Genomic DNA, 10537 nt, shown 5'->3' with positions numbered 1-10537 from the left:
TGTAAGAGAATTTTAATGACTTTAAAAGTTATGTAAAATATGTTGTTATTCAATCAAGACTTGTTAAAGCTCTTTTAAATTTGGTGTTATTAGTTGTGGATTTGTAAAAAGTTATCTAAAATCTTTATAAATCTAGTGTTATTGGATTAAGAGTCTTATAAAGTCATTAAAAGATTAATAACAAAAGAATCTTGGATTGTTAATGAATTCAAGTTTTCTGTTATTGGTTTAAGATTTTCTATCATTTTCTTCATAAAAAAAGTCATGGAAACTCTCTCATCAAATAGGCAGATTGTGAATCATATTCCATGATTTTTTGTTGTTTTTTGTAAAAAAGAAACTGGGGTCTTCTAGGAAGCTGAGAGGAGTTTGGAAGGTGGAGAAGCATAACCACCGTGGTTTCCCCTTGGCCTTCATGCGCTGGTCTTTCCGGTTTGCAACGTTCAATTCTTGAATAGGGTTCACGAGTTCTCCACTTCGTGTTTAGTGCAAGGTTCATTCCATGTCGTTTGTGATGTTCTCGTCACCACCCCTCCAAATAACACCCCATAATATCACAACCAAAAGCAAAACCAATAACCAAGACTAGTAGTAGTGTTAAAGCAATTGAATGATTAAAAACGAAGGACATCGATCTTAAAGATGTATTTTTTTTTTTTTTTTTGACAAAAGGGTTGAATAAATAAAGAGAATATTGTGTAATATTTTTTGACAAAAGTTTGAGAAAGTCTGAGAGATTTTGTGAGAGATTTTATAAATTAGGAAAAACAAATCAGCAAGATTTTACAAAACATTCTAAACAATCCTTTAAAATCTTTCATTTTATACTTTCTATGATTTTATTTAAAATCATTAAAATTCTCTTTAAATCCCAAACCAATAATCCCCCCCCCTTAGATTTTTGAGTTCTTTGGATAACCGTATCCGAACCCGAAAAATCCGATCCGAATCCGAAATTTGAAAATATCCGAATGGATTTTAGAATTATATATCCGAAAAATCCGAAATCCGATCCGAACCAAACCGAAAATCTGAATACCCAGGGCTACCTCTATGATTGTCTACACAAAACTACTTTTCTTTATTTTACTATATATTACAGTATCTATATATAATATCAAACCCATTTTGGGGGTCAACTTTAATCTAATGGATGAGAATATTTCCATTATCTCATCTAACAAGTTAGAATTATTAATGATCCCAACATTTGCAAGTTTTTTTCTTTCAATAATCATATTTCTTCGTCGTATCCCCATCTTTTAAAAATTGCACCTATTAATTTTTACACATTTTTGCTTCACACTTCTTTATTTTCACATCTCTTTGTTTTTATATATATACAGATTTTTATGAACTTTGAAAAAAAATTTTGTTCTTTGAGTATTATATTATTAAAGATCTCCACATTTCATAAAATATTTTTCAAAACTACCACATGTGAAAACATCTTTTTAAAACTACCATAAATCAACTTTTATCACATAAAAAATGACGAAATTATCACTGCACAAAGTGACAAATTTAAAGAAACAGAATTGTCTTTATGACGTGAGACCAATGATAGAATATCAATTATTAATTATCTTTATGTTTTTTTTGTGGACCAAAAGGTAAACAAACGTGGTGGACAATAATTATTGTCCATCAAATTTGTTTTGTTTCAAATTTTTGTCTGCCAACATAATTTAAGTAACTTGTTCATAAGTATTAGTAAAATAAAATGTCCACAATTACAAGTAAGAGAATCCTAGTTCAAAAGATCTAAGTGGATGGCGCTTGTCCACGAGCAAAAAATTTGGTAACTTTTGTATGATAAGAATTTAGGAAAGAAATTTTGATAGCTACGACAAGATTTCAAATTGTAGACAAAATTATAACGGTGGACAAGAAATATGATGGGCAAAATAGTTATCCAAAAAATAAGTTTTGACTTGTCTACAAACGAATCTGATAGAATTTGAAGTTTGGAAACGAATGTAACTGAGAAAGATAGATTATGAAGAATTTTAATTAATTAAGCATGTAGATCTAAAAGATAATGGACAAAATGTCGTGGACAAAGTAATGTCGTGGACAAAGTAAATATTATGGACAAAATAGTTATCCAAAAAATAAGTTTTGACTTGTCTACAAACGAATCTGATAGAATATGAAGTTTGGAAACGAATGTAACTGAGAAAGATAAATTATGAAGAATTTTAATTAATTAAGCATGTAGATCTAAAAGATAATGGAGTGATTGTAAACATTTGTAAGAGAGAGAGAGAGAGAGAGAGAGAGAGAGAGAGAGAGAGAGAGAGAGAGAGAGAGAGAGAGTATTATTGATCCAACAATTGTGTTTCTTCATCGTACCCCTAGCTTTCAATGTTTGCACTTATTAGTTTTCGTACCTTTTTGTTTCACACCTCTTTGTTTTCATGCCTTTTTGTTTATATATATATACACAGTTTTATGTACTTTAAAAAGAAATTTTGTTTTTTTGAGTATTATTAATGATCTCACCCTTTATTAACGATCTCAAAAGTTGCAAAGTTTCGATCCAACAATTGTGTTTTTTCATCGCACCCCTAACTTTCCATGTTGACACCCGTTAGTTTTCACACCTTTTTTGTTTTACACCTCTTTGTTTATATAAACTTGCAATATTTTGATCCAACGATTGTGTTTCTTCGTCGTACCCCTAGCTTTCAATGTTTGCACTTGTTAGTTTTGCACCTTCTCGTTTCACACTTTTTTGTTTCACACTTCTTTGTTTTCACACCTTTTTGTTTATATATACATACATATTTTTCTGAACTTTGAAAAGAGTTTTTGTTTTTTGAGTATTATATTATTAATGATTCCACCCTTTGTTAGTGATCTTAAAAGTTGCACAGTTTCAATCCAACAATTGTGCTTCTTCGTCGCACCCCCAACTTTCAATGTTGGCACCCCTTAGTTTTCACACTTTTTTGTTTTACACCTCTTTGTTTATATAAAGTTGCAATGTTTTGATCCAACAATTGTATTTCTTCGTCGTATCCCTTAGCTTTCAATGTTTGCAATTAGTAGTTTTCGCACCTTTTTTCACACCTTTTTGTTTTCACATATATATATGGACTTTGAAAATAAGTTTTGTCATTTGAATATTATTAATGATCTCACTCTTTGTTAATAATCTCAAAAGTTGCAAAGTTTCGATCCAACAATAAAAAAAAATATTGTCGCACCCCCATCTTTACATGTTGACACCCGTTAGTTTTCACACCTTTTTGTTTTACACCTCTTTGTTTATATTAAGTTGCAATGTTTTGATCCAACGATTGTGTTTCTTCGTTGTATCCCTAGCTTTCAATGCTTGCACTTGTTAGTTTTCGCACATTTTCGTTTCACACAATTTTGTTTTCACACCTCTTTGTTTTCGCACATTTTGGTTTTCATATATATATATAGATTTTTATGGACTTTGATAGAGTTTTTGTTCTTTGAGTATTATTAATGATGATCACCCTTTGTTAATGATCTCAAAAGTTGCAAAGTTTCATTCAAATAATTGTGTTTCTTTGTCTCACCCCCAGATTTCCATGTTGGCACCCATTAGTTTTTACATCTTTTTGTTTTACACCTCTTTGTTTTTATAAAGCTTCAATGTTTTGATCCAACAATTGTGTTTCTTCATCTTACTCTCTAGCTTTCAATGTTTGTACTTGTTAGTTTTCACACTTTTTTGTTTCACATCTCTTTGTTTTTACACTTCTTTGTTTTTATATATATACAAATTTTTATGGACTTTGAAAAGAGCTTTTGTACTTTGAGTATTATTAATGATCTCACCCTTGGTCAATGATCTTAAAAGTTGCAAAGTTTCGATCCAACAAATGTGTTTTTTCGTTGTACTCCCAGTTTGCCATAGCCCTGGCAAAAAAACCGGAACCAAAAAACCGAACCGGAACCGAACCAAAAAATTGGACCCCAATCCAAACCCGAAATCTAGGATTTACCCTATTGGGTCTTAAACTCCTCTACCCGATAACCCGAACCCGAACCGAACATACTCGATTTTTTAACTAATACCCAAAATTATACCCGAAATTTCAAGTTTTTACCCGAAATTCCGGGTATTTACCCGAAAATTCGGGTATTTATCCAAAAAACCAAGAATTTACCCGAAATTTTTTGGGTATTCGGGTAAAATTACGGGTTTTTATGTATCCAAAAATATTCGGGTTTTTAGCGGTTCTGAAAATCTATACCCGATCCGACCCAAACCCAAAAAGACCCGAACAGAAACCGAAGCCGAATTTTTACATTTACCCGAATGGGTCCTAAACTCCCCCACCCGAAAATCCAAACCCGAACGGTTCCTACCCGAACCTGACCCAAGTACCCAAATGCCGAGGGCTAGTTTGCCATGTTGGCACCTGTTAGTTTTTCACACTTTTTTGTTTTACACTTCTTTGTTTATATAAAGTTGCAATGTTTTGATCCAACGATTGTGTTTCTTCGTTGTACCCCTAGCTTTCAATGTTTGCACTTAACCTTCTCGTTTCACACCTTTTTTTTTTACACCTCTTTGTTTTCACACCTTTTTGTATATATATATAAATTTTGAAAAGAGTTTTTGTTCTTTGAGTATTATATTATTAATGATTTCACCCTTTGTTAATGATCTCAAAAGTTGCAAAGTTTCAATCCAACAATTATGTTTCTTTGTCGCAATTTCATTGCAGAGATAACACTGGCCCTGGAGAGAGCAGGTACTCTGAGAACTGCTTTACTCTTGTCTTGCTGTGAACGAGTCTTTTCAAGTGTCAGTGATGGGAAAGCCTCTTTCTCTTATAGAGAGAGATTGAGGAATGGACTTTTTGATATTAAGGAAGAGAATGTTGTTGATCTCTTTCAATCCATGATTAGGTCTCGTCTTCTTCCCGCTGTAATTGATTTCAATAGATTGTTTGGTGTCGTTACCAGAACAATACAGTATGATCTCATGTTAGCTCTCTCCAAGCAGATGGAGTTAAATGGGTTGCGTATGACTTGTACACTCTCAATATTGTCATTAATTGTTTTTGTCGGCGTGGTAGAGTTTGTTTCGCTTATTCTGTTTTGGGGAAAGTCATTGTAGTGACCCTCACTAAGGGCAGAAATCCCAAAATAATAGTTCGAGGAAATGGCCCGGAAAAGACTTAAGAATGAAGAGGAAGTAAAACAAAGAGGACCTACCGAAGAAAGTCCGAGGAAAAAACTCGCGAGTTGAGAAATGGCCGAGCCAAGACTGAAGTGACCGGAGGTGCGATCGAGACCTTCAAGGCCGATCAAAAATTATTAGTTTATGCGGAAGGTAGCATCCGCGGAAAGTCGGGTAAGTACCGGGAAAATACCGAGACGTCCAAGGAGTGGTCGAGAAAATCTGTCGAGAGGGTCGAGAAAAGTGGTCGAGAAAATCTGTCGAGATGTCGAGAAAAGTGGTCGAGGAAATCCGTCGAGAGTGTCAAGAAAATTCGTCGAGGAAATTCGTCGAGAGTGTCGAGAAAATTCGTCGAGGAAATCTGTCGAGAGTGTCGAGAAAATTCGTCGAGGAAATTCGTCGAGAGTATCGAGAAAATTCGTCGAGAGTGTCGAAGGAATCGACAATGTCCGAGAGACCGAGAAAACTATCCGGTTTTGTCCAGAGGATCGATAGCGTCCGAGTTGTCGAGAGAGTTGTCCGAGAAACGCCGAGAGGACCGACGATAGTCGAGCGATGGTCGAGAATTGTCGAGAATTGTCGAGAGCGTCGGACGAAGAGGACGGGTTTAGTCGAGAAAATGCGGAAATCGTTTTCTCTCACAAAACTGACCAATCAGCTTAGATGCAAGACATGCAGAAATGATTTGGGAGATTTAAGCAAAATGGTGGTCGAGGATTGGGCGGTGTAATGCACGCGCCACATGCAGCCAAAATTTTGCCATTTGGCAAAACACACCAAGGGAGAGAGAGAAGGGGGTCGAGCCTATAAATAGAGGCTTTGTGGCTTCATTTCCTCATTTCTCTCATCTTCTCAAAGTTAAACACCTTAAAGCTTACTTCTCTCTCTAAACCTAGAGAGAGAGTGACGAGAGAGAGAGAGATTCTCGAGAAAGATTGCCAAGAGAGACAAGGGAGATCGTCGAGAGGGTGATCGAAGCGAAGTGATGCCTGCGTCGAGAGAAGAAGACGAGGATTTGCGGTAAAGTTGGTCGAGAAGCTGTCTAGCGAGAAGTGAGAATTGTCTGATCCGCGGTACCGTGAAGTCCAATCATCACCGATCGCATAAAGGTGAGTTCTACGGTAATTGTGTGTTGCATGTAGACTAGATTCACGGTAGAATCAGTTTGCATGCATAAAATTTGGTAGGATTCATGCTAGATTCATGTTGAAATAACATTGAATTTGAGCTAGGAATAACCATGCAAGATCATGGACGAATTTGGATGTTAAGTAAATTGGGCTTACTTAAAATTGGGATGAAGGATATTGCATGCACAATATAGATTGAAGTTGTTAGCAATTTTATTTGCTTAAAATCGATTGCATGCATAATTTAAAACTCGATGGAGTTATTTTGCAATGTATTTGCATAAAAATTGGATGGGAGTAACTTGCATGCATAATCGGACTAAAAGGATTTAAATTGGGTTAAATTGCTTAAAAATTGGCTTGCATGCATGATAAAACTTGTTGCATTAATTTGCTTAAGTATATCAAATTGGTTGCATTCATGTAGAACAATCTAAGTTGAATTGCCATTCGTAATGCTTAATGATTGTTGTATGTTTTCTTGCTTGTATTGCTTGATTTTCTTGCTTGAAGGTGTAGTTGTATTTTAGCGAAGTCTCTTGAATTTGTTTCTTGAGTCCTAGCTAGAATAGAGTGTCGATCTTCTGTTTCCGAATGCGGTATGTCTCGCGAGAGTTCCCGGCGACCACTCGAGCGAGACTATGTCACAACTAGCTAGCTACTAGTGTGACCGCTACATGACGATGTAGCTAAGTTGTGGGCTCATTGCTGGTGACCTTTGTGGTCTCGGCATGAGGGATGGTATGAAACGGAACAGATTATCGAGGGCCCATAGGTGAAAAGAGTCTAGGGTATTCCAAGTAACCCTTGTAGTATTCTAGATGTCTTTATTTGGATTATTGGTGAAGGAGTCTAGGATATTTCAAGTGTCCCTTGCAGTATTCTCTAGATGTCCTTGTTTGTTGATTGGTTTGTGGAGTAAGAAGAGTCTAGAGTATTCAAGTGTTGCTTGTCTATTTCTAGTCCTCTTTGCGAGTCTAGATCGTCCGAGTGGAGTCGTAGTGATCTAACCGTTTCTCGCAGGTGTGTTGTATATTGCTTCCGCTATTGTTTCTGTTGCGTAGCTTTGATAACTTGCGAAGTTTGATTAACTTGCTTGTTTGTCTTGCTTACCGGGGTAGTCGGGTTGGGGAAGTAGAATCCCGTTTAAGGGAAGGGGTGCCCAGGCTCACTGAGTAATCTTAGATTATTTCTGATATTATTTTTGGTCTTGCAGGGAAGCCTAAGTGAGTTTAGAGCCGGAGCAAACGTTAGGGTACCGGATAGGGTTTATCTTGTGTTTCTTGTAAAACCCTATATTTTCTTAAACGAGTACAGTATATCTTTTCGACTATCTTTATATATTGCTTTAATGATTTATTTACGATGAAATATTTTGTTAAAGTAATATATTCGGTTTTCAGGAAAGCATGGCAAGTTGCAAATGATACTCGGCCTTGTCCAGGCTAACACAACGCACCAGGCCACGAGGGTTGCAAAGCCTAAGTAACCTCAGTTGCGGGTGGAGTTGTGCCAGGGAGGACCGGTCGGGAAGTCTGCAGCTTCCGTCCCTCGACCGGATCACCNAGAGGACCTACCGAAGAAAGTCCGAGGAAAAAACTCGCGAGTTGAGAAATGGCCGAGCCAAGACTGAAGTGACCGGAGGTGCGATCGAGACCTTCAAGGCCGATCAAAAATTATTAGTTTATGCGGAAGGTAGCATCCGCGGAAAGTCGGGTAAGTACCGGGAAAATACCGAGACGTCCAAGGAGTGGTCGAGAAAATCTGTCGAGAGGGTCGAGAAAAGTGGTCGAGAAAATCTGTCGAGATGTCGAGAAAAGTGGTCGAGGAAATCCGTCGAGAGTGTCAAGAAAATTCGTCGAGGAAATTCGTCGAGAGTGTCGAGAAAATTCGTCGAGGAAATCTGTCGAGAGTGTCGAGAAAATTCGTCGAGGAAATTCGTCGAGAGTATCGAGAAAATTCGTCGAGAGTGTCGAAGGAATCGACAATGTCCGAGAGACCGAGAAAACTATCCGGTTTTGTCCAGAGGATCGATAGCGTCCGAGTTGTCGAGAGAGTTGTCCGAGAAACGCCGAGAGGACCGACGATAGTCGAGCGATGGTCGAGAATTGTCGAGAATTGTCGAGAGCGTCGGACGAAGAGGACGGGTTTAGTCGAGAAAATGCGGAAATCGTTTTCTCTCACAAAACTGACCAATCAGCTTAGATGCAAGACATGCAGAAATGATTTGGGAGATTTAAGCAAAATGGTGGTCGAGGATTGGGCGGTGTAATGCACGCGCCACATGCAGCCAAAATTTTGCCATTTGGCAAAACACACCAAGGGAGAGAGAGAAGGGGGTCGAGCCTATAAATAGAGGCTTTGTGGCTTCATTTCCTCATTTCTCTCATCTTCTCAAAGTTAAACACCTTAAAGCTTACTTCTCTCTCTAAACCTAGAGAGAGAGTGACGAGAGAGAGAGAGATTCTCGAGAAAGATTGCCAAGAGAGACAAGGGAGATCGTCGAGAGGGTGATCGAAGCGAAGTGATGCCTGCGTCGAGAGAAGAAGACGAGGATTTGCGGTAAAGTTGGTCGAGAAGCTGTCTAGCGAGAAGTGAGAATTGTCTGATCCGCGGTACCGTGAAGTCCAATCATCACCGATCGCATAAAGGTGAGTTCTACGGTAATTGTGTGTTGCATGTAGACTAGATTCACGGTAGAATCAGTTTGCATGCATAAAATTTGGTAGGATTCATGCTAGATTCATGTTGAAATAACATTGAATTTGAGCTAGGAATAACCATGCAAGATCATGGACGAATTTGGATGTTAAGTAAATTGGGCTTACTTAAAATTGGGATGAAGGATATTGCATGCACAATATAGATTGAAGTTGTTAGCAATTTTATTTGCTTAAAATCGATTGCATGCATAATTTAAAACTCGATGGAGTTATTTTGCAATGTATTTGCATAAAAATTGGATGGGAGTAACTTGCATGCATAATCGGACTAAAAGGATTTAAATTGGGTTAAATTGCTTAAAAATTGGCTTGCATGCATGATAAAACTTGTTGCATTAATTTGCTTAAGTATATCAAATTGGTTGCATTCATGTAGAACAATCTAAGTTGAATTGCCATTCGTAATGCTTAATGATTGTTGTATGTTTTCTTGCTTGTATTGCTTGATTTTCTTGCTTGAAGGTGTAGTTGTATTTTAGCGAAGTCTCTTGAATTTGTTTCTTGAGTCCTAGCTAGAATAGAGTGTCGATCTTCTGTTTCCGAATGCGGTATGTCTCGCGAGAGTTCCCGGCGACCACTCGAGCGAGACTATGTCACAACTAGCTAGCTACTAGTGTGACCGCTACATGACGATGTAGCTAAGTTGTGGGCTCATTGCTGGTGACCTTTGTGGTCTCGGCATGAGGGATGGTATGAAACGGAACAGATTATCGAGGGCCCATAGGTGAAAAGAGTCTAGGGTATTCCAAGTAACCCTTGTAGTATTCTAGATGTCTTTATTTGGATTATTGGTGAAGGAGTCTAGGATATTTCAAGTGTCCCTTGCAGTATTCTCTAGATGTCCTTGTTTGTTGATTGGTTTGTGGAGTAAGAAGAGTCTAGAGTATTCAAGTGTTGCTTGTCTATTTCTAGTCCTCTTTGCGAGTCTAGATCGTCCGAGTGGAGTCGTAGTGATCTAACCGTTTCTCGCAGGTGTGTTGTATATTGCTTCCGCTATTGTTTCTGTTGCGTAGCTTTGATAACTTGCGAAGTTTGATTAACTTGCTTGTTTGTCTTGCTTACCGGGGTAGTCGGGTTGGGGAAGTAGAATCCCGTTTAAGGGAAGGGGTGCCCAGGCTCACTGAGTAATCTTAGATTATTTCTGATATTATTTTTGGTCTTGCAGGGAAGCCTAAGTGAGTTTAGAGCCGGAGCAAACGTTAGGGTACCGGATAGGGTTTATCTTGTGTTTCTTGTAAAACCCTATATTTTCTTAAACGAGTACAGTATATCTTTTCGACTATCTTTATATATTGCTTTAATGATTTATTTACGATGAAATATTTTGTTAAAGTAATATATTCGGTTTTCAGGAAAGCATGGCAAGTTGCAAATGATACTCGGCCTTGTCCAGGCTAACACAACGCACCAGGCCACGAGGGTTGCAAAGCCTAAGTAACCTCAGTTGCGGGTGGAGTTGTGCCAGGGAGGACCGGTCGGGAAGTCTGCAGCTTCCGTCCCTCGACCGGATCACC

The 10537-nt window shown here is 37.9% G+C and overlaps 1 pseudogene; it reads left to right on the top strand.

Annotated features, from left to right (window-relative positions):
* LOC104759385 overlaps positions 4685-10537 on the top strand; it is an 8467-nt pseudogene continuing 2614 nt past the window's right edge.

Source organism: Camelina sativa, chromosome 17 (assembly GCF_000633955.1).
Source record: "Camelina sativa cultivar DH55 chromosome 17, Cs, whole genome shotgun sequence".
NCBI classification, from domain to species: Eukaryota; Viridiplantae; Streptophyta; class Magnoliopsida; order Brassicales; family Brassicaceae; genus Camelina; species Camelina sativa.
The sequence above is the reverse complement of the archived record's forward strand: the minus strand, read 5'-3'. Positions and strand labels throughout refer to the sequence as shown.